Here is a 19,178-nt window from a genome sequence, read left to right on the forward strand (position 1 = left end):
CCAGGGATCCAGGGATGCCGCTCAACATCCTAAAATGCACAGGGAACCCCCACACATACAACAGAGAAATTGCTGAGCCAAAATGTCAGCAGTGTCCCAGCTGAAACCCTGACATACACAGAATCACACGGTATCTGCTCTTTTGTGCTCAGGATCTCTTTCACTCTGATCATTTCATAGGAAACAGAAATGTCATTTGGAGGCAGGTAGAGTCCAAAACAAAGAAAATCCAGGTTTTTTTTTTTTTTTTTTTTTTTTTTTAGTCAGCCTGGTGCCTTTAGAGCTAGGATTTAGTTTCCATTCTTTCTGTCTCATTTTCAAGTGATTTTTCTTCAAATGGCATCTGCTGGGCTCAAGACCTGGAGATCCCCACAAAGCTGAGATTCACGTGGGAATTTTGTACACACCCACACAGGTATACACTGCCATTCACATGCAGACATCCACCCACAGATACACACATCCAGAGACCAAGACAGTAAGCAAACTCCACCATAAAAGCACAGTCCCCCGAACAGGAGAAATGCACTATTCACTCCAGGGAGGTACCTATTTGTTTAATTCAGCCTCTGATAGTCAGGCTGTTGCCAAGCCCAGCTCTGAGAGTCTTTCCCTCTAGGAAAGAGAGATGGATTTTTTCTTTACTCAAGAATATAGATCTAAAAAAAATAAACACTTCTGCATCTCAAAGCAGGCTCTACCTCCTGAGCTACACATATTGATCAGCATTTTATTGTCAATTTTCTTTTATTTGAGCTGGAGAAAAATATAATCTAATTATGTTCTTATTGAAAGTTGGGAATCAGTCACACTAAATCTAATTCTCTGGGTTTGCATGATTAAGGTGTTTAATTTGGGGGACAACAAAGCAAAAGCATTGGTCATGTTTTAATATAATTAGTACAGAATATATCAGAGGGGTTCAAGTACCACTGTAGCAAGAAGCGCATTCTGCAGTAAAAGGGGGATTCTGCCACTAGAATTGAGTGACGGTGGTCCATGGCTGCACCGTTTCATCAATGTCTCTTCAAGAGTCCATGGAATGTGGAATGGGAAAGACTGAAATAGCCCAAGTCTTGGCTAAGCTTCTATAAAGTGGTGTTAGGAGCTGATAAAATAACCTGTTCTTTACAGACATCCCACATTGTAGTTCTCTAAGCTACAGATTCTCAGATTTTTCTATTTTATAAACCAGTAAAAATATTTTTTTAATTTGAGAACCAACATAATGTTGCTATTTTTTTCTTTTTGGTAAGAAGGAACTTTTTTAAACTACCAGTTACACATACACACACACACACAGAAATTCCACCATGATTGGTCAGAACAGGTTAGGTTTTGCTGCAATAACACACAACTCCTAAATCTTGGTAACTTCAAACATCAGAAGTTGTTTTTCTCACTCATGCTACATCTGCAGGGAGGTGTGGGGTGCTCTGTTTTCCATCAAACTTGCCCTAAGCCTAAGGCTAATGGTGGTTGCATTACCTCGAGTATCACCAAGCAGGGAACAGAGGGAGAAGAATGCTAGAGAGCCTTGTACTAAGAATTAAATGCTCCAGCCTAGAAGTCTCACACTGCATCTCTGCCCCCAGCCTGTTGGCCAGTACTAGCCACATCCCCTCCCCCACCACACTGCAATGCATGGAGACAGGAGAATTGGATACATTACAAATTTCTACCCCATGCCATTTCATAAAAGAGAAAAAAATGCAAATATAAAAATGTTTTAATAGAATAGAATATGTATATTTTTAGAATAAAGAAGAATCTTCCAAAAAGGACAGCTGGTGGTCTTTCAACAATGGGCACATTTCTGTGACATTGTCTCTGTTTTTCCATTTTATCATTGCCCTATGAACATTTTATACTGATGGTCCAAAGAGCACCATTTGGGGACCACTGCTGTAATCAGGTGACGAAAATGGCCCCAAGAACAGAGCACAGTCTCCTTAGCAAAGACCCAGCAGGGCCAGGGTGACCACGTTCTCACCATCAATGCACAGACATTAACCTGCAGCATCCTTACATCCCAACATCAAACAGTGGCTCTCTATAGCTTGATTCTAATGCCCTTTGATCGTCATCATCACATCATCACTTGGGCTCTCTGGCCCCAAGATCTAACATCGCCACTCTAGCTACATCCTACAACTGTTCACCTCTCCTGCCTCCTCATCGCTCTAAACTTCTCTTCATAATCTCGTTTCCTTCTTGCTTTACCTTCCTGCTCAGCCTGGACCTTACAGTCACCTTCTTCTTGTAATGTGCTCCTAAATGCGTTCTTCCCTGCCTTCAACCACGCCCACCTGGAAAATCTCCATACCCCATTGATGACTTGCCTCGCAACTGCCCAAGGGCTGCTGAATGATACTGGAAAGAATCACAACATGGATCTGGTAGTTTCACTAAATAATCTCACCATCCAACTCTAGGGCAGACTTCACTTCTGTTCAGCAATATTTTTAAGCATCACAAATAGATTCCAAACCATATTTGCTATAACAATCAACTTTAAAGCTCTTCCGTATCTCAAAGCCCCCAAACCCATCCCTAGGGGTTTCGGAGCCCAGAGTTGAGTTCTCTCAACTCACTTCCATCTCACCCCTAGATCACTGTATCTTGACCCTGTTCCTCTGCCTTTCCCATCTTATAAGGAGAAGCATCCTTCTCCTTTCCCAAGCTACCTTTTCCACTTGTGCCTCATCTGAGACCTCCCTTTATCACCCGTTCCCTTGGAACTCCCATGACTCACCACCTTCACTCATCATTTCACTCATAAATATTTTGTACAGTGTATGTGCCAGGTGTTTAACATACAATCATGCTTAACTCTCCACATGCTAACAAGAAAAACCTTGATCATCCCTGCTATGCCCTCAAGTCATTACCCTCCCTGCTCCTTTCTTGTGTTCCAAAACTTTGTTGATCTTCATCAAACCCTCTGATGCAGATGGCTCCGAAGTTTGCATCCTATTAGGTTGGTGCAAAAGTAATTGCGCATTTTGCCATTAAAAGTAATGGCAAAAATAGCAATTATTTTTGTACCAGCCTAGTATCTTTTCTCCTTCTACCAAACTTTGTCCCTGAACCATCTCATCACCTATAACTACCTCCTCCATGCACTTGATTCCCAGATCTCTATTACTCTACTGAAAGTCCATTCCCCAACTTTCTCAGCTAGAATAACAGAAGCCCAATTAGAATTCATGATACCAGCTTCCCACCACCACCACCACCATCACCCTGCCATTCTTAGCAAAGCCATCTCTTGAGTGGAGCTCAAAGATTTATAATGATCTCCCACTGCCCAGAAAGAGAACTTCAGACTCAGCCTAGAAGTAAAGATACTCCAGATATGGCCTCAACTACCCTCCAACCCATGTCCCCAGTGCATCCCTTTGATGCCCCCTTCAGTGGAGTTAAAATGGAGTGAGTGTTTTTCTTTTCACATACTCCTGGTGTTCTTCCACAAATACAATTTTCACCCCTTGAATATTTTCAAGGAATCTCCATGCTACACACAGTGAAATCCAAACTCCGCATCAGGACCCCAGTCTTCCCAAACCCTCTTCACACTTTTCTGCCTCCATGCTTTTCCTTGGCTCATCCTCTTCTCTAATATAACCTTGTATATTACTCTAGGTTCTCCAAAGAGCAGAGAAATAGAGGTAGAGCTATACACATAGAGAGAGACTGATTTGTTGTAAGGAATGGCTCACATGGTTATGGAGGCTAAGGAGTCCTGGAGTCTGCAGCCAGCAAGCTGGAGACCCAGGACAGCCAATGATATAGTTCCAACTCGAGTCCATATCTAAAGTCAGGAGAAGACTGATGTCCCAGCTAAAATATAATCAGGTAAAGAGAGCAAATTCTCTGTGACTCTACCTTTTTGTTTTGTTCACGCCTTCAGTGGATTGGATGAGCCTCACCCACACTGGGGAGGACAATCTGCTTTATTCAGTCTACCAATTAAATGTTATCCTCATCCAGAATACCTCAGAGACACACCCAGAATAATGTGTAACCAAATATCTGGGCATCCCACAACCCAGTCAAATTGATACACAACATTATCCCTCATGCCTTGCTTCCACTCTCTCGCCATTACTGCATGGCCAAATCCTTCCCTTATTTCAAGGCTTATTTCAAATGTTACCTCTTAACTAAGCCTTCCCTGCTAACCCCAAATATTAATAGAATTGGTTTCTCCCTTCGCTGATATCTCAAAATACACTGTGTGTTTCTCTTTTACTGTATTTATTACAAACTCCCTTATAAATCAAGGCAGTGATTCCCAGACAAACTATCAAAACAGTATAAAAGAAGTCTTCTTTGAGTGTGAAATATCTCATGGAATATAGCACATGGCCTCTTCATGAAGAAACTACTGGGAGAGAAGAAGACAAGATGGAAGAGGCCAGGGAAAGCGGGTTAGTAGAAAGCACAATGAGGCTGGGCTCATACAGTGGCTCACACCTGTAATCCCAGCACTTTGGGAGACGAAGGCCAGTGGATCACAAGGTCAGGAGATTGAGACCCTCCTGGCTAACACGGTGAAACCCCATCTCTACTAAAAATACAAAAAATTAGCCAGGCCTGGTGGTGGGAGCCTGTAGTCCCAGCTACTCGGGAGGCTGAGGCAGGAGAATGGCGTGAACCTGGCAGGCGGAGCTTGCAGTGAGCTGAGATGGCACCACTGCACTCCAGCCTGGGTGACAGAGTGACACTCCAACTCAAAAAAAAAGAAAAAAACACAATGAAACAAGTCAGTGGATGGGTGTCTATAATTTCTTAGGGAAATAGAGTATAATCCAAGAATTTTATAGCCAGCTAAATTATTGCCCAATCAAAATAGGCAAAAGACACTATCACATGTTCAAGAACTTAGAGAATACAGTATTTCTGAGCTCTTAAAAAAAAAAAGCCTACATAATAAAATTTAGTCAGCCAAGAAATTAAAAAATAAGCAACTTGTAAATTGAATGACCATGACAAAAGGCTAGTGATGAGAGGTGAATCCATTTAATAATAGGACTGTGATTGCAGAGCAGAAAGAAAAGGTGGTCAACCTTAACAACATAAAACAACCTGGAAATAACTAATTTCCAGAGGTAAAGGGAGAGACTGTAGGAAGTAGAAGTGCTAATGCCCTTTATTAAGTCAATCAATCAGGTCTAAAATTGAAATGTGGTTTTGAATATATAATTTCTTATTTATTTTCCTCCCTAACTACCTGAGGATCAACCACCATGATGAATGACACAGTAACTATCTGGACCAGGAAGTTCATGACCAACGACCGCTCCAGAGGATACATATGGTCACCAATGTTCTTCACCCCGGGAAGGCAACAAAATGTAGAAGACCACAATGGATGTCATCTTCATATTAATATTTGGACTCAGAACCCATTTTGGTGGTGGTTAAACAATGGGCTTTGGCATGCTATCTGGTTCTTTCAATTATGCAAAGAAAAATGAACTCAAACATAGATTCGCAAGACATGACTGGCATGAGAAGACGACCACCTCGAGAAAACAGCAAAAGGAATGCAAGGGCAGAATGAAGTCGAGAGACTGCAAAGGCCAATGTCGGTGCTGGCAAAAAGCACAAGGAGTAAAGATTTTGCAATGACTTTATTTGCAGTGACTGTACAAATTTTTCATGAGATGATCACTCAACTGTAAAGACTTTTACATATACATAAAACATCTTAATATTTTTCATCATCTTTGATTTCTTAGATGTTCTAGAAACTGATTTTTAGTGAGGAAAAACTACATTTATCTGAGTTGAGCAGTTCCTTCAGTTTCACTTCCATTTCTTCTTCTTCTGATAAATTTACACAGCATTCAATTTGCTACTTCTTGTTTTTAAAATCTCATTTTGTGTGATGTCTGTTCATGTCTCTAGTCATCTTTGTGCATAGCAAGGAATGCTGTTCACTTAATATTAAGGAGGTTTATTTCTTGGGGTCATGAGATTTGGGGTGACTTCTCTCCCTTTTTGTACTTTTCTGTATTCATTAATTTTTTTTGAGACAATGTCACCAATGTCCTTCATATTAATATTTGGAGTCAGAATCCATTTTGGTGGTGGTTAAACAATCGTCACCCACATTGGAGTACAGTGGTACGATCTCAGCTCACCAAACCTCCGCCTCCCAGGCTTAAGCGATTCTCCTGCCTCAGCCTCCCCTGTAGCTGGGATTACAGGTGCACAACACTACCGCCTGGCTAATTTTTGTAGTTTTAATAGAGACAGGGTTTCACCATGTTGGTCAGGATGGTCTTGATCTCTTGACCTCATGATCTGCCTACCTTGGCCTCCCAAAATGCTGGGATTACAAGTGTGAGCCACCATGCCTAGCCTGAGACTTTCAAGTAAAGCCACAATGGACCACAGAGCTTAGACATCAGGGCTAATATGGAATCTCTGCATTAAATCTTGAGATCTTATTATCTTTGCTCAAAGAAAAAAATAATCACTATTGACATTTTTAGGACATCTGAATGTAAACTTGATCTTAGAGGATATTAAGGAATTACAGGTAATTTTATTAGGTATGACAATGATCATATAAAAAATGCCCTCATGTTTTTAGAGGGAAAGTCAATTACGTAAGGATGAATATCATGATGCATTTACATAACTACTGTAAACTATTTTTCAAATATTTAAGAAAAACAAATGGAGTAAATATTGCAAATGTTAATAGTTTTTAAACCTATGTGATGGGTATATGATAGTTCATTAAACTAGTCTGTCTACTTTTCTGTATATTGAAAATTTTTCGTAATAATAAAAAACTTTAGGCAGGCACAGCTGCTCATGCCTGTAATCTGAGCACTTTGGGAGGCCAAGGTGGATGGAGGACTGCTTCAGCCCAGGAGTTTGAGACCAGCCTAGGCAACATGGTGAATCCTCATCGCTACAAAAAATAGACAAATTAGTCAGGCATGGTGGTGTGCACCTGCAGTTCCAGCTACTCGGGAGGCTGAGGTGGGAGGATCACCTGAGCCCAGAAGGTCAAGGCTGCAGTGAGCCAAGGTCACACCACTGCACTCCAGCCTGGGCAACAGACCATGTCTCAAACAAACAAGCAAAAAAAACCCTCTTGATCCCATTTCCCAAAAAAATGATTTTTTTGAAAACTTACCATCTCCTGGCTTGGTGCAGAGTACAGGAAATCAAGACAAAGTACAGCACACAAGGAATAAGGAGGGAGGGAAGCATGGGGGAGGCTGACACTGTGGACTCTCCCAGTTCAGTGGACCCATGCACCTTGCTTCATGGAAGAAAGGAATGGAAGATGAATCATGCCTTTAACACACAGTGACCTTCCTCACTAGTAAATGTGCCTCCAGAAGTGTCCAAGAACTCAGTGCCAGAGCCAGGCTGGCTGCATGAGAATCACCTGTGAGCTTTTGCAAACATAGGCCCCTACTGGGTCCAAATGTATTCATCTCTTGGAGAGGAGGAGAGAGGCAGAACAAGGAAAAGGATGGGAAGAAACCAGGCTTGTGCACAGGAAGATGCTGGGATTCCTCCTGCACGTTTAGTGCAATGCATCCTATTTTACAAGGTCACAGAAGCTCAGAGAGGTGAACCTGCCCAGGTTCTCATAGCTTGTAACCGGCAAAACCTACCCACACCTCTGTCTCTAGAGATATTTCCACTTGCTTCAACTCTGGAGCTGTCTTAGTTGTAAAGATGACAGATTCTACTCATGACTCACTTTTGTTTGCAGATATTGCCTAAGGTCCCTTGTGAATGTTTAGGTCAGGGCTGTTTTTTTTGTGAGTTTTTTTTTGTTTGTTTGTTTTCTTGTTTTTTTTTTTTTACAAAGAAATCTTGTAGAAAGAACCCAAAGTGGCTCCCCCATTTAAGACCCTGTAAACAGGGAGAGCAGTGTCTGGGGTCCTGGTCTGGTTTCCACACCTTCCATAGATTTCCCTGTGTGTAAAATCCAACAATCTTTGACAAATTGCCTCCCCCAGGGGAGAGATGGAGGAAGTGTTAACTTTGCTGGTTTTTTTTTTTTTTTTTTTTTTCAGACAGAGCCTCACTCTGTTGCCCAGGATGGAGAGCAGTGGTGCAGTCTCGGCTCACTGCAACCTCTGCCTCTTGAGCTCAAATGATTCTTGTGCCTCAGCCTCCCGAGTAGCTGGGACTACAGGCAGATGCCACCACACCTGGCTGATTTTTGTACTTTTAGTAGAGATGGGGTTTCGCATATTGACCAGGCTGGTATCGAACTCCTGGCCTCAAGCGATCCACCCCCCTCAGCCTCTCAAAGTGCTAGGACTACTATAGGCATGAGCCACCATGCCCAGCCACTTTGCTATTTTTTTTAATAGACAGCTTCGAGGTCCAGTATGATTTCACAGATTAGGAAACATCACAGGCAAAGAAGAACACTTTGCATTCAAATAGGAGAATGTTTTCATTTTCAAAGAGCTCTCACCTGCCATCTAATCTTGTCTTCCTAGCAGTCCTGGGAGAGAAGCAGATGTGGTTTCCAATCCCACTTTCCAAAAGAGGAGACTGAGGCAGAGGCTTTGCAGATGCACAGAGGACATGTGAGGACAGGTTAAGGTCATGATCACTGTCAGCCCCCTCCCCCAACTTGACATTCCCAGACCTAGTGGACTTCCAAACAGAGGAGACAGAAGAACTGATCAATCAACTCTGCCATGGGTGCCAGGACCCAATTTTTCCCTGGCTAACTCGGTTACATCCTGTCTGGGATCTCCAACTGCTACCCATCCCACAAGTCTCCGCTAAAACAGCAATTCAACGGGGAACATTTTTCTGAGGCCCCAGGATTGGGCTAGGCCCTCTCCATGGCTCTCTGACCTTCCCCTACTGCAGAACTTAGCATCTGTATGTCACTATTTGTTCAAACATGTGTCTTTCATATGCTCTCCACGTTATCTGCAGCATCTGCCAAGAATAATAATGAATGGTAAAACCTAATCTCTATTGAGCGTCGATGATGCACTTTTAATGTGACATCTTATTTAATCCTCACTATATCTGCAAGAGTAGAAGCTATTAATAGACAATTTTCAGATAAGAAAATCAAAGCACAGTTTCTATAACTTACCCAAGCAGCTAGCTAGGAGGCAGCTCAGTTTGAGCCCAGGGAATCATATTCTAAAGACCATGTTCTCAATTACTAGACCAGGTACCTCCCCAGAATCTAGCAGGTGGTTAACGAGTATTTGTGGAATAAATGAACAGAAGGACAAGCAGATGGAAGGATACACAGGTGGGTGGGTGCATAGATGGGTGGATGGATAGATTGGTGGGCAGGCAGGTGGACGAATGGATGGTTGAGTCAGTGAAGGGATGGCTGAGTGGATGGAGAAATGGATGAGTGGGTGAGGGGGTGGAGGGATAGATAAATGGATGGATGGGTGGGTGGATAGATGGTTAGATGAGTGAATGGGTGGATAGATGCATGGGTGAGCGGATGGATAGATGAGTTGGTGGGTGGGTTGGTTGATGATAGCTGGCTGCATAAGAGAGTGGGTTGGATAGATGGGTGGGTGGGTAGATAGATGGGTAGGTGGGTGGATGGATGTATGTATGGATGGATGGACGGATGGATGGATGGAAGAAGGAAGGAAGGATGGATGGATGGATGGACGGATGGAAGAAGGAAGGAAGGAAGGAAGGATGGACAGATGAACAGATGGACTTGAGAATTTATTAGGGGTCCTCCAAAGAATTGAGTGATTTCCCTAGGGTGTCTCATCACCTGCAGGTAGGTGGGCACGGGGGCTTGCCTCTGTAATACTCATGATTCTGGGTAGTGCTCAGCCTTAGTCACCACTCTCAGAACACCTTATTGACTAGGAAAGTCAAAACTGGCATTGATAACTAAGGAAAATTGCAGCTCTAACTAACAGAAGATGTTGAGCTGATGACAGCTGGGCAACCAATAATCAGTAACTTGGCTGTGTGATGTTACTGCTATGCTGGGCAGGTAGAGCCAGGGGTTCCTTAATCCCTCCATCACATTAAGGATGCTTATCAAGACTTCCCCCACAATGGGGACAGGGATATTATCAAATACTTGCAGTTCACCCCAAAAAGCTCACCCTTTTCGTTCCACCTGCACACGACCTTCAGCTCAAAGACATTTCCAGTCCTCCAGGTCAGCCCTTCTTCCAGCCTTTGAATTAGCCCTGATGACTGCCTGCCCATTAGGTATCTTCACCTTACATCACACATCCTTTTCCAAGGCTTTCCTTCAATCCAGCCCTCACTAAACGCTGGAACAGTTGACAAAATCCAGAACAAGCTAGGTGGGGGATGCAGGTGGGAAGCAGGCTGTAGTAATGGGGAAAAATTCTAAGCAATCTCGAACACAGAAAATAAACTGAACAGGTAACAGAGAGGCAGTCAAGAGAAGAAGTGTTAATTTTGCATAACTGAAGCTGAAGAAGATCGGGGGGCATGGCAGACCACAAGATAAATATGATATAGACTCCTTTTTAAAAAAGTATAAACATACACCCTTTCCTACTGACAACTGTGCTTCAAATATTGCTAAGGTCTTTAATAAAGGTGAGTCAGAAAAACTGGGCATTTTATGCAATACAATAAGAAGGCCCATAGGCAAGTACGTTCCTGAAACCACCTTCCAGGATAACTCCTGGGATTCTGGTTACTCCTGTCCTAAAGTTGTCTCTCACTCCTGCTGTTGGAGAACTACCATGAGAGAAGAACCATAGTGAAGTGGTTAAGAGTGTGCACCCAGCGACCAGCTAGATGGCTTCAAACCATCACTATCTAATACCGAGCAAGTTACATAATGTTCCCGAACCTCAACTGTCTCATCTGTAAAATTGGGATGCCGTCACTCATTCATCAAATTCTAGGTGAGCATATACTAAACACCAGAGACACAGATGAGAATCAGGAACAGGCATGGCCCTGGCCCTCACGGTGACCACAGTCTTGAAGGGGAAGGATGACACTCACAGAAATAGGAAGCCGTAGCTGAGCCAGTGTCTACCACAGAGAGGCACCTGTGCGATGAAAACAGATAACAGGGGGTTGCTGTGACTGAGTCAGTGTGGCCAGGCGTCCCTGAGGATGCAGTGACTCCACTGTCAGATGAGACAGTGACCAGGTGAAGAGGCAGGGAGAGGGAAAATCTTTCCAGGCAGAAAGAGCAGGATGTGCAAAGGCCCTGTGGCAGGAAAAGAACAAAGGAAGTGCAAGAGCCTGAAAGAGGCCAGAGAGAGCAAGTGAACATGTGGATAATCACAGCACCCACCTCATACAGGACTTGCAAGAAATTGAGACCCTGTCTGTAACAGATTCAGCAGTGACTAAATAGAAACTATCTCCTAAAAGCACAGGATGAGGCTCCTTGGTGACATTTTCCACGTGAGGCTGCCACGCACTCAGAGGCCAAGTTCAACCTGCCTGTAGACAACCTCTAAGCCAGCTGGACACACATACACCCTCAGGCTCAGGATACCCAGGACAGAGTCCTGGATGCTTGAAGTCATGATAAGTATCCAGAATGATACAGAATTCCAGCCAGGCATGGTGGCTCACGCCTGTAATCCCAGCACTTAGGGAGGCCGAGGTGGATCACCTGAGGTCAGGAGTTCAAGACCAGCCTGGCCAACATGGTAAAACTCCCTCTCTACTAAAAATACAAAAAAATTAGCTGAGTGTGGTTGTGGGTGCCTGTAGTCCCAGCTACTCAGGAGGCTAAGTCAGGAAAATCGCTTGAACCCAGGAGACAGAGACTGCAGTGAACTGAGATTGCACCATTGCACTCCAGCCTGGGCAACAAAAGTGAAACTCCGTCTCAAAAAAGAAAGAAAAAAAAATGACACAGAATTTGCTAAAGGGGGAGAAAGGGCTTTCTTCCAAAGCTGGGCCTGGTTTCTGCAGAGAGTCTTTCACATGAAAATTAAGTGGCTCTTGGCAAGCACCTCAGAGGACAACCCCTAGCCCTGATGGATCAGGCACATGGGCGGGTCCAAGACAATTGGCTGCCCGCATGTGAACAAGCCTGTGGTGGAAATGCAGTGCTTTACTTGTTTGGGGTGGTTTAATCACCAGGAGGGAGAAGCTTCTAAAGCAGCATTCAGAGGTGGCTGTTGTCTGGGTTTTCAGGAAGGGGGAGGCGGTAAGGATGATGGCTTCCCTTCATCCGCAGGCCCCTTGCAGAAGGAGCTGGGGAAAGCTTTGCAACCATCTGCACGCTGTTTGCCATCTTGTCTGGCTGGGCAGCTGAGCTCCAGATGGGGGCAGATGGGATAGCTCTTGCCACTGTATTTGGAGAGAGATGGCAGGGAAGTCAGCCCCCGTGGAGAAGACAGGAGCAGGCAGGTGCTGGACAGTGATGCCCAGGCCCCTGGGGCTGAAGTGTCCAAACCCACAGCCTCTAGGTGCCACTAAAGCAGCCCAAGAAGACCTTCTCTGTCCATCTCCATCCTGGCACCTACAGACACTTGGAGAGTCCTTCACATGGGAACTCACAAATGCACACTGATAACCCCCACACGGAACTCTCATACGTAGCAAGTGAAAAGACAGGATGCCAGTTTAACTTGAATTTCAGATAAACAACAAATTATTTTTTAGGGTAAGCAGGTCCCAAATATTGCATGGGATATATTTGCACCAAAAAAAAAAAAAAAAAAAAAAAAAAAGGTTAATGAGAAATTCCGGTTTAATTGGACCTCCTGTATTTTACCTGGCAAGCCTAACCCTGCAGAAACACAACCTCGAGCTGGAAACTCACAGAGAAGCTACGGCTGTGCTCACACACGTGCACAAACCCATATGCGTTACAGAGTCAAGGGCTGTGATGAGGGTCCCCACCCTTGCACACTTCTCTGTCCTCTGTCTGGGCTCAGAGCAAACAGGGGGTCACCTGGCATCCACGTCTAAGCTGAGCTTGGAGGTGTCCTAATGAAGCAGGATGCTGACCTGCACTTCCCCAGCTCAGCTGGGGCTGCAGCCAGGCCTAGCTTCCAGTCTCGGGCCTAGAACACACAGCACAGCCCCAGACCTTGGGAAGAAGGCTTCGTCTCAAAGGCCACTGGTTCAGGACCTTTTAGAAGCCCCACTTCTTTCCTCTGTTTCTGATGCCGTTGCCCCAGTCTCTGACCCTGCCACTCAATCACTCTATAAAGACAGCAGGTACTAGGGGTGGCTCTGGGCTCGGCACTAAAGACATTGCCCCTGGTAAAGCCACAGTCTAGCAATGACGGTCAACCACATATCAGCAACAGCCCTGCCCCACAGGTGCTGACTGCGCACAAGGCCGGCGCTGTGAACTTGCTCTCAGCACTAATCTCACTGAACCCTCGTGGCAGCTCTAGGATGCAGACAGCAGCATCACATTATCCCCATTTTACTTACGAGAAAACTGAGGCCTGAAGAAGGCAAACACAGGCCTCGGGATGTGCAGTAACATTGCCAGGAATGTTTGAGAAAGCAAACTTCTCCAGAGTGAAGCTGTCTGCCAGAGCTCAGAAGTCAGAGTCCCTGTTAGCAGGGGCTGGGGGCACTGTGGGGCTGGGGCAGACAAGCGGGTGGGGGCTGGACCCCCCCAGGACACCAGGGAGCAGACTGGTGTGAATAAAAGAAAGAGAGGTGGTCGTGCCATCATCTGCAGAAGATGATGTCTACAGAGGACAGTGCCATGGGAGCCCTTGGGGAGCCGGATGACTGGATGGAATTTTGCACAGGATGAAAATTAAGCACAGATTCCCCTCTGACCTAGACAGCCCACCTCCAGCAACATCTCACAGAAATGCAGGCACAGAGCACCAAGTGATGTGTGTGAGGAAATTCATCAGAACACCGTCTGTGATTGGTAAAAGGTAGAAACCACCCAAAGACGTATCAGTGCAGGGCTGGTTAAAGGAAGCATGGTGCATCCACACGTCAGAATAACTGCTGGGAGAAGAAGGTGGTACCCAGCTTCCAATGTGAGACAATGTCAAAGGCATGCTGCCTGAAAAGCAGGCTTCTCCAAAGAATAAATATAGCATAATTCCATTTTTATTTTTTGAAAAAGGTTACAATAAACACTTATGTGCAAATACATGTGCTTGGGTGCACAGAGGAAAACAGTGTGGACAAGAACAGAAAACCAAACTCTGCGTGTTCTCACTCATAAGTGGGAGTTGAACAATGAGAAAGCACGGACACAGGGAGGGGAGCATTATACACCGGGGCCTGTCGGGGGTGGGGGACAAGGGGAGGGAGAGCATTAGAATAAATACCCAATGCATGCGGGGCTTAAAACCTAGATGATGGGTTAACAGGTGCAGTAAACCACCATGGCACATGTACACCTATGTAACAAACCTGCATATTCTGCACATGTATCTCAGAACTTAGAATAAAAAATAAAAAGAAATCAAAGATAAAGGTGTGGAGAGGTATACCCCAACCCTTCCCAGTGTTACCTCTGAGAAGCAAGATCAAGAAAAGCAAATCAAGAGGAAGTTTTGTTTTCTATATGATTTTTTTTTTTTTTTTGGAGGCATAGTCTCACTCTATTGCCCAGGCTGCAGTCCAGGGACACAATCTCAGCTCACTGCAACCTCCTCCTCACAGCAACCTCCTCCTCACCGCAACCCCCTCCTCACCGCAACCCCCTCGTCACCGCAACCCCCTCCTCACCGCAACCCCCTCCTCACCGCAACCCCCTCCTCACCTCAACCCGCTCCTCACCGCAACCCCCTCCTCACCGCAACCCCCTCCTCACCGCAACCCCCTCCTCACCGCAACCCGCTCCTCACCGCAACCCCCTCCTCACCGCAACCCCCTCCTCACCGCAACCCGCTCCTCACCGCAACCCCCTCCTCACCGCAACCCCCTCCTCACCGCAACCTCCTCCTCACCGCAACCCGCTCCTCACCGCAACCCCCTCCTCACCGCAACCTCCTCACCGCAACCTCCTCCTCACCGCAACCTCCTCCTCACCGCAACCCCCTCCTCACCGCAACCCCCTCCTCACCGCAACCCCCTCCTCACCGCAACCCGCTCCTCACCGCAACCCGCTCCTCACCGCAACCCCCTCCTCACCGCAACCCCCTCCTCACCGCAACCTCCTCCTCACCGCAACCCGCTCCTCACCGCAACCCCCTCCTCACCGCAACCTCCTCACCGCAACCTCCTCCTCACCGCAACCTCCTCCTCACCGCAACCCCCTCCTCACCGCAACCCCCTCCTCACCGCAACCCCCTCCTCACCGCAACCCGCTCCTCACCGCAACCCCCTCCTCACCGCAACCCCCTCCTCACCGCAACCTCCTCCTCACCGCAACCCGCTCCTCACCGCAACCCCCTCCTCACCGCAACCTCCTCCTCACCGCAACCTCCTCCTCACCGCAACCTGCTCCTCACCGCAACCTGCTCCTCACCGCAACCTCCTCCTCACCGCAACCTCCTCCTCACTGCAACCTGCTCCTCACTGCAACCTGCTCCTTCTGGGTTCAAGTGATTCTCTTGCCTCAGCCTCCCAAATAACTAGGATTACAGGTGCGCACCACCAAGCCTGGCAAACTTTTGTATTTTTTGTAGAGACAGAGTTTCACTATGTTGGCCAAGCTGCTCTCGAACTCCTGGCCCACCCACCTTGGCCTCCAAAAGTGCTGGGATTACAGGTGTGAGCCACCATGCCTGGCCTGCATTGCTTGAATTCTCAGACCACATGGACCCTCTCATCTGGCCCAACTGCAAGAGTCCAAGGCAGGAAAGGCAGAAGGCAGGGGCTTACCCCTCCATCAGGACAACATAGAACAGAGTCAAAAAAGAAAAACATGAATGGATCAGTCAAGAGGGCCGTGCACGTCCCCTCCCAGGCGCCTACACCTTGCAACTTAAGTGGACAGGCTTTCAAGCCACACAGTCTTCCTCCCCAGAGACTAGCAAGGACACAAGCCCTGGCCAGGCCCCTCCAGGAGGATGGTCTGAGGGTCAAGGTGGGGTGCACAGTCAGGGGTGGCAGGAGGAAAGGGGGACATGAAGCCAAGGAAACCAGGGCACCGCATGCTTCCTGAAGGCCACCAGAACAGAACGCTACAGAGCCCCTGTGTACCTGTCTCTACAACAGCCTGAACACAAGGAAAAGAGAAACAAGGAAAATACACAAAGCCCTGCCTCACCTGGAGCAGGTTAAATAAAGGTGTGTGACTTTGTCTTCATGTCCTTTGGAATTGGAAATCCGAGCTTCCTCTTCTGTGCCTTTAAGGTCCTGGCTGCTGCCCCACAGCTCCCTTCTCTTCCATCCTCCTCTTGTCCTCTTTTTTTTTTTTTTTGAGATGGGATCTTGCTCTGTTGCCCTGGCTGGAATGCAGTGGCACAATCTCAGCTCACTGCAACCTCCACCTTCCGGGTTCAAGCAGTTCTCCTGGCTCAACTTCCCAAGTACCTGGGATTATAGGTGTCACCATGTCCAGCTAATTATTGTATTTTCAGTAGAGACAGGTTTTCACCATGTTGGCCAGGCTGGTCTCAAACTCCTGGCCTCAGGTTATCCCCCCACCTCGGCCTCCCAAAGTGCTGGGATTACAGGTGTGAGCCACCATGCCCGGCCCTCTTGTCCTAACTCTGCCATCTCTTTGCAGTCTCCCTCCAGCAGCTTTTCCTGGGCCCGCCCTGCCCCCCTCCAGAGCTGCACTCTCAAACCACCCCCCAATGCCCCCTGGCCCTGGCCCTTGCCCCGGGGCTCTGATCCTCAGCTGGTGAGGTCTAGAGGGTCAGAGGGAGCCAGACTCCTTAGAGAAGCCAAGGCAGGAGCCCTGTGCTAGGCTGTGGGTAACCTGCCCCCTTCCAGCTGGGGCCAAATAGAAGGGGGAAAGGCTGCCCCCAGAATACAGGGCCCTCAGAGGCCCTGGGGATCTGTGCTGGCCATCAGGAGGACTATCACCTCAGCGCAGTTGCCTGCAAGGAGGGCTGTGCAGGAAGCTGCATGTTGCTCAGAGAACAAAAAAAGGAAATTAAATGCACCATCTGGTTATTAACAAGAGCTTTTGAGGCAGACACTTAAATATGAACGCCTAGACATTATAAAACTTGGGGGAAATGTTAATTGCAATAATGCCAGGTCTTGTGTTTGCAGAAACCATTCTTTCATCTCCCTTCCTAGTAATTTGGGGGCTCCATCCCTCAGAGTGGCAGCGCCAAGACAGCTGGCCTCATTGGGTTTTGTAAGCTGTGCAAGGTGAGATCCCAAGCCCTTGCCTGGCGACCCATCTTAGGAAAATGTTAGAACAGGGCAACAAGTTGCCATTTCCTCCCTCCTTTCTCTTCCCCATACAAAAATCAGAAAGCACACTAGCGCAGTGTCCAGCCACAGTGGTGAAGAGACCCTGCTCAAAATCCTGGGTTGTGCCCCTGATAACAAAGACCTGCAAAATTGGGACTCACCTGCTGCAACCCTAGCCCAGACTTGTGTACATTTCAAGGGTGGCTGGACTCATGGTCCCCTGGGACGTCAGGGTGGTACAAAGTCCTCTTAACCTAAGACTGTCAGGGTACAAGGATCAACATTTTTTTTCCTTTCTCTCGAGGGCCAGACGGTAAATAGTTCAGCTTTGCAGGCCATAAGTCTCTGTCCCGACTATTCAGCTCTCCATTGTAGCAGGAAAGCAGCCACAGACAATATGCACTGAAATGGGTGTGGCTGTGTTCCAATAAAACTTTATTTGTATGAACAGGCAGGGGGCTGGTTCTGGCCTGTGGGCTATAGCCTGCCTCCTCTGCTACAGCGTGACCTCCAAGGACCATCCATCTTGTAGACCAGCACCTGGCACACAGGAGCTGCTCAGATACTTGAAGAAGGAATGGAGAAGGCAAACAGCCCCCAATGTGTAGAGGTGAGTGTCTCCCAGTGGCACCATCCTTTGCCATCTCATGCTGAGGGACACAGCCAGAGCAGGGCTCTCCACCAAGGCTGGGTTCTCCTCCAGGAAATGTGATAACATGACAGGAAGCAACGTGGAAGGATAGGGGCTTTGGAGTCCCACAAACCACAGTTTGCAAGACCAGGAGCATCCTGCACTTCCTTGTACACATCCTGGGTGGGTGCTGGAGCATCTAGACTTAGAGTGAATCTTTTCCCCCTCCTCCCCCAACTGGCCTCCATTAAACTTCCAGCAACAATGTGGTGTATGTACACGATGGAATACTATTCAGCCTTCAAAAAGAAGGAAATTCTGCCATTTGAGACAACATGGATGAGCCTGGAGGATGTTATGTTAAGTGAAATAAGCCAGGCACAGAACGACGAATACCACATGATCTCACTTACATGTGGAATCTAAAAAAGTTGAACTCGGCCAGGCATGGTGGCTCATGCCTGTAATCCCTGCACTTTGGGAGGCTGAGGCCAGCAGATTGCTTGAGCCCAGGAGTTCGAGACCAGCCTGCATAACATAGCAAGACCCCATCTCTACAAAAAATACAAAAATTAGTAGAGCGTGGTAGTGCATGCCTGTACTCCCAGATACTCAGGAGGCTGAGGTGGGAGGATTGATTGAGCTTGGGAGGTCAAGGCTGCAGTGAGCCAAGATCACACCCCTACACTACAGCCTGGGCAATAGAATGAGATTGTCTCAAAAAAAAAAAAGAAAGAAAAAGAAAAGAAAAAAGTTGAATTCATAGAAGCAGAGTAGAATGATGGTTGCCAGGGTGGGGAAGTGGGCAGATGTCAAAGGACACAGAATGCCATTTTTAGAGAAGAAAAAGTTCGGGAGATCCATGGGACAACATGGTACCTATAGTTAATAACAACATTTCATACACTTGGAAATCACTAAGAGAGTAGATTTTTTAAGTGTTCTCACCACAAAAAGATAAGACTGGGAGGTGATATGTTATTTAGCTTGATTTACCCATTTCATAATGTAGACATACTTCAATCACATCATGTTGTATACCCTCTTGTACATAATTTTTGTCAATTCAATAAATTCAACAACTCCAAAAGACAAGACATTCTCTTTACAAAAATAATTATTAAAAATAAAATTCAGAATTCTATTGTATTTATTTTTGAAACAGAGTCTCGCTCTTTCACCCAGGCTGGCTGAAGTGCAGTGGTGTGATCTCGGCTGACTGCAACCTCTGTCTCCCAGGTTCAAATGATTCTCCTGACTCAGCCTCCCAAGTAGCTGG

General features: G+C 46.6%; 2 pseudogenes; one reads left to right on the forward strand and one right to left on the reverse strand.

The window, feature by feature from the left end:
- The window catches only part of LOC129487319 (putative glycosyltransferase ALG1L2), a 115,777-nt pseudogene that overhangs the window by 57,992 nt on the left and 38,607 nt on the right, over window positions 1-19,178 (reverse strand).
- LOC134736457 (small ribosomal subunit protein eS24-like) lies at window positions 4,652-7,579 on the forward strand (annotated as a pseudogene).

This window comes from Symphalangus syndactylus, chromosome 1 (assembly GCF_028878055.3).
Source record: "Symphalangus syndactylus isolate Jambi chromosome 1, NHGRI_mSymSyn1-v2.1_pri, whole genome shotgun sequence".
NCBI lineage: Eukaryota > Metazoa > Chordata > Mammalia > Primates > Hylobatidae > Symphalangus > Symphalangus syndactylus.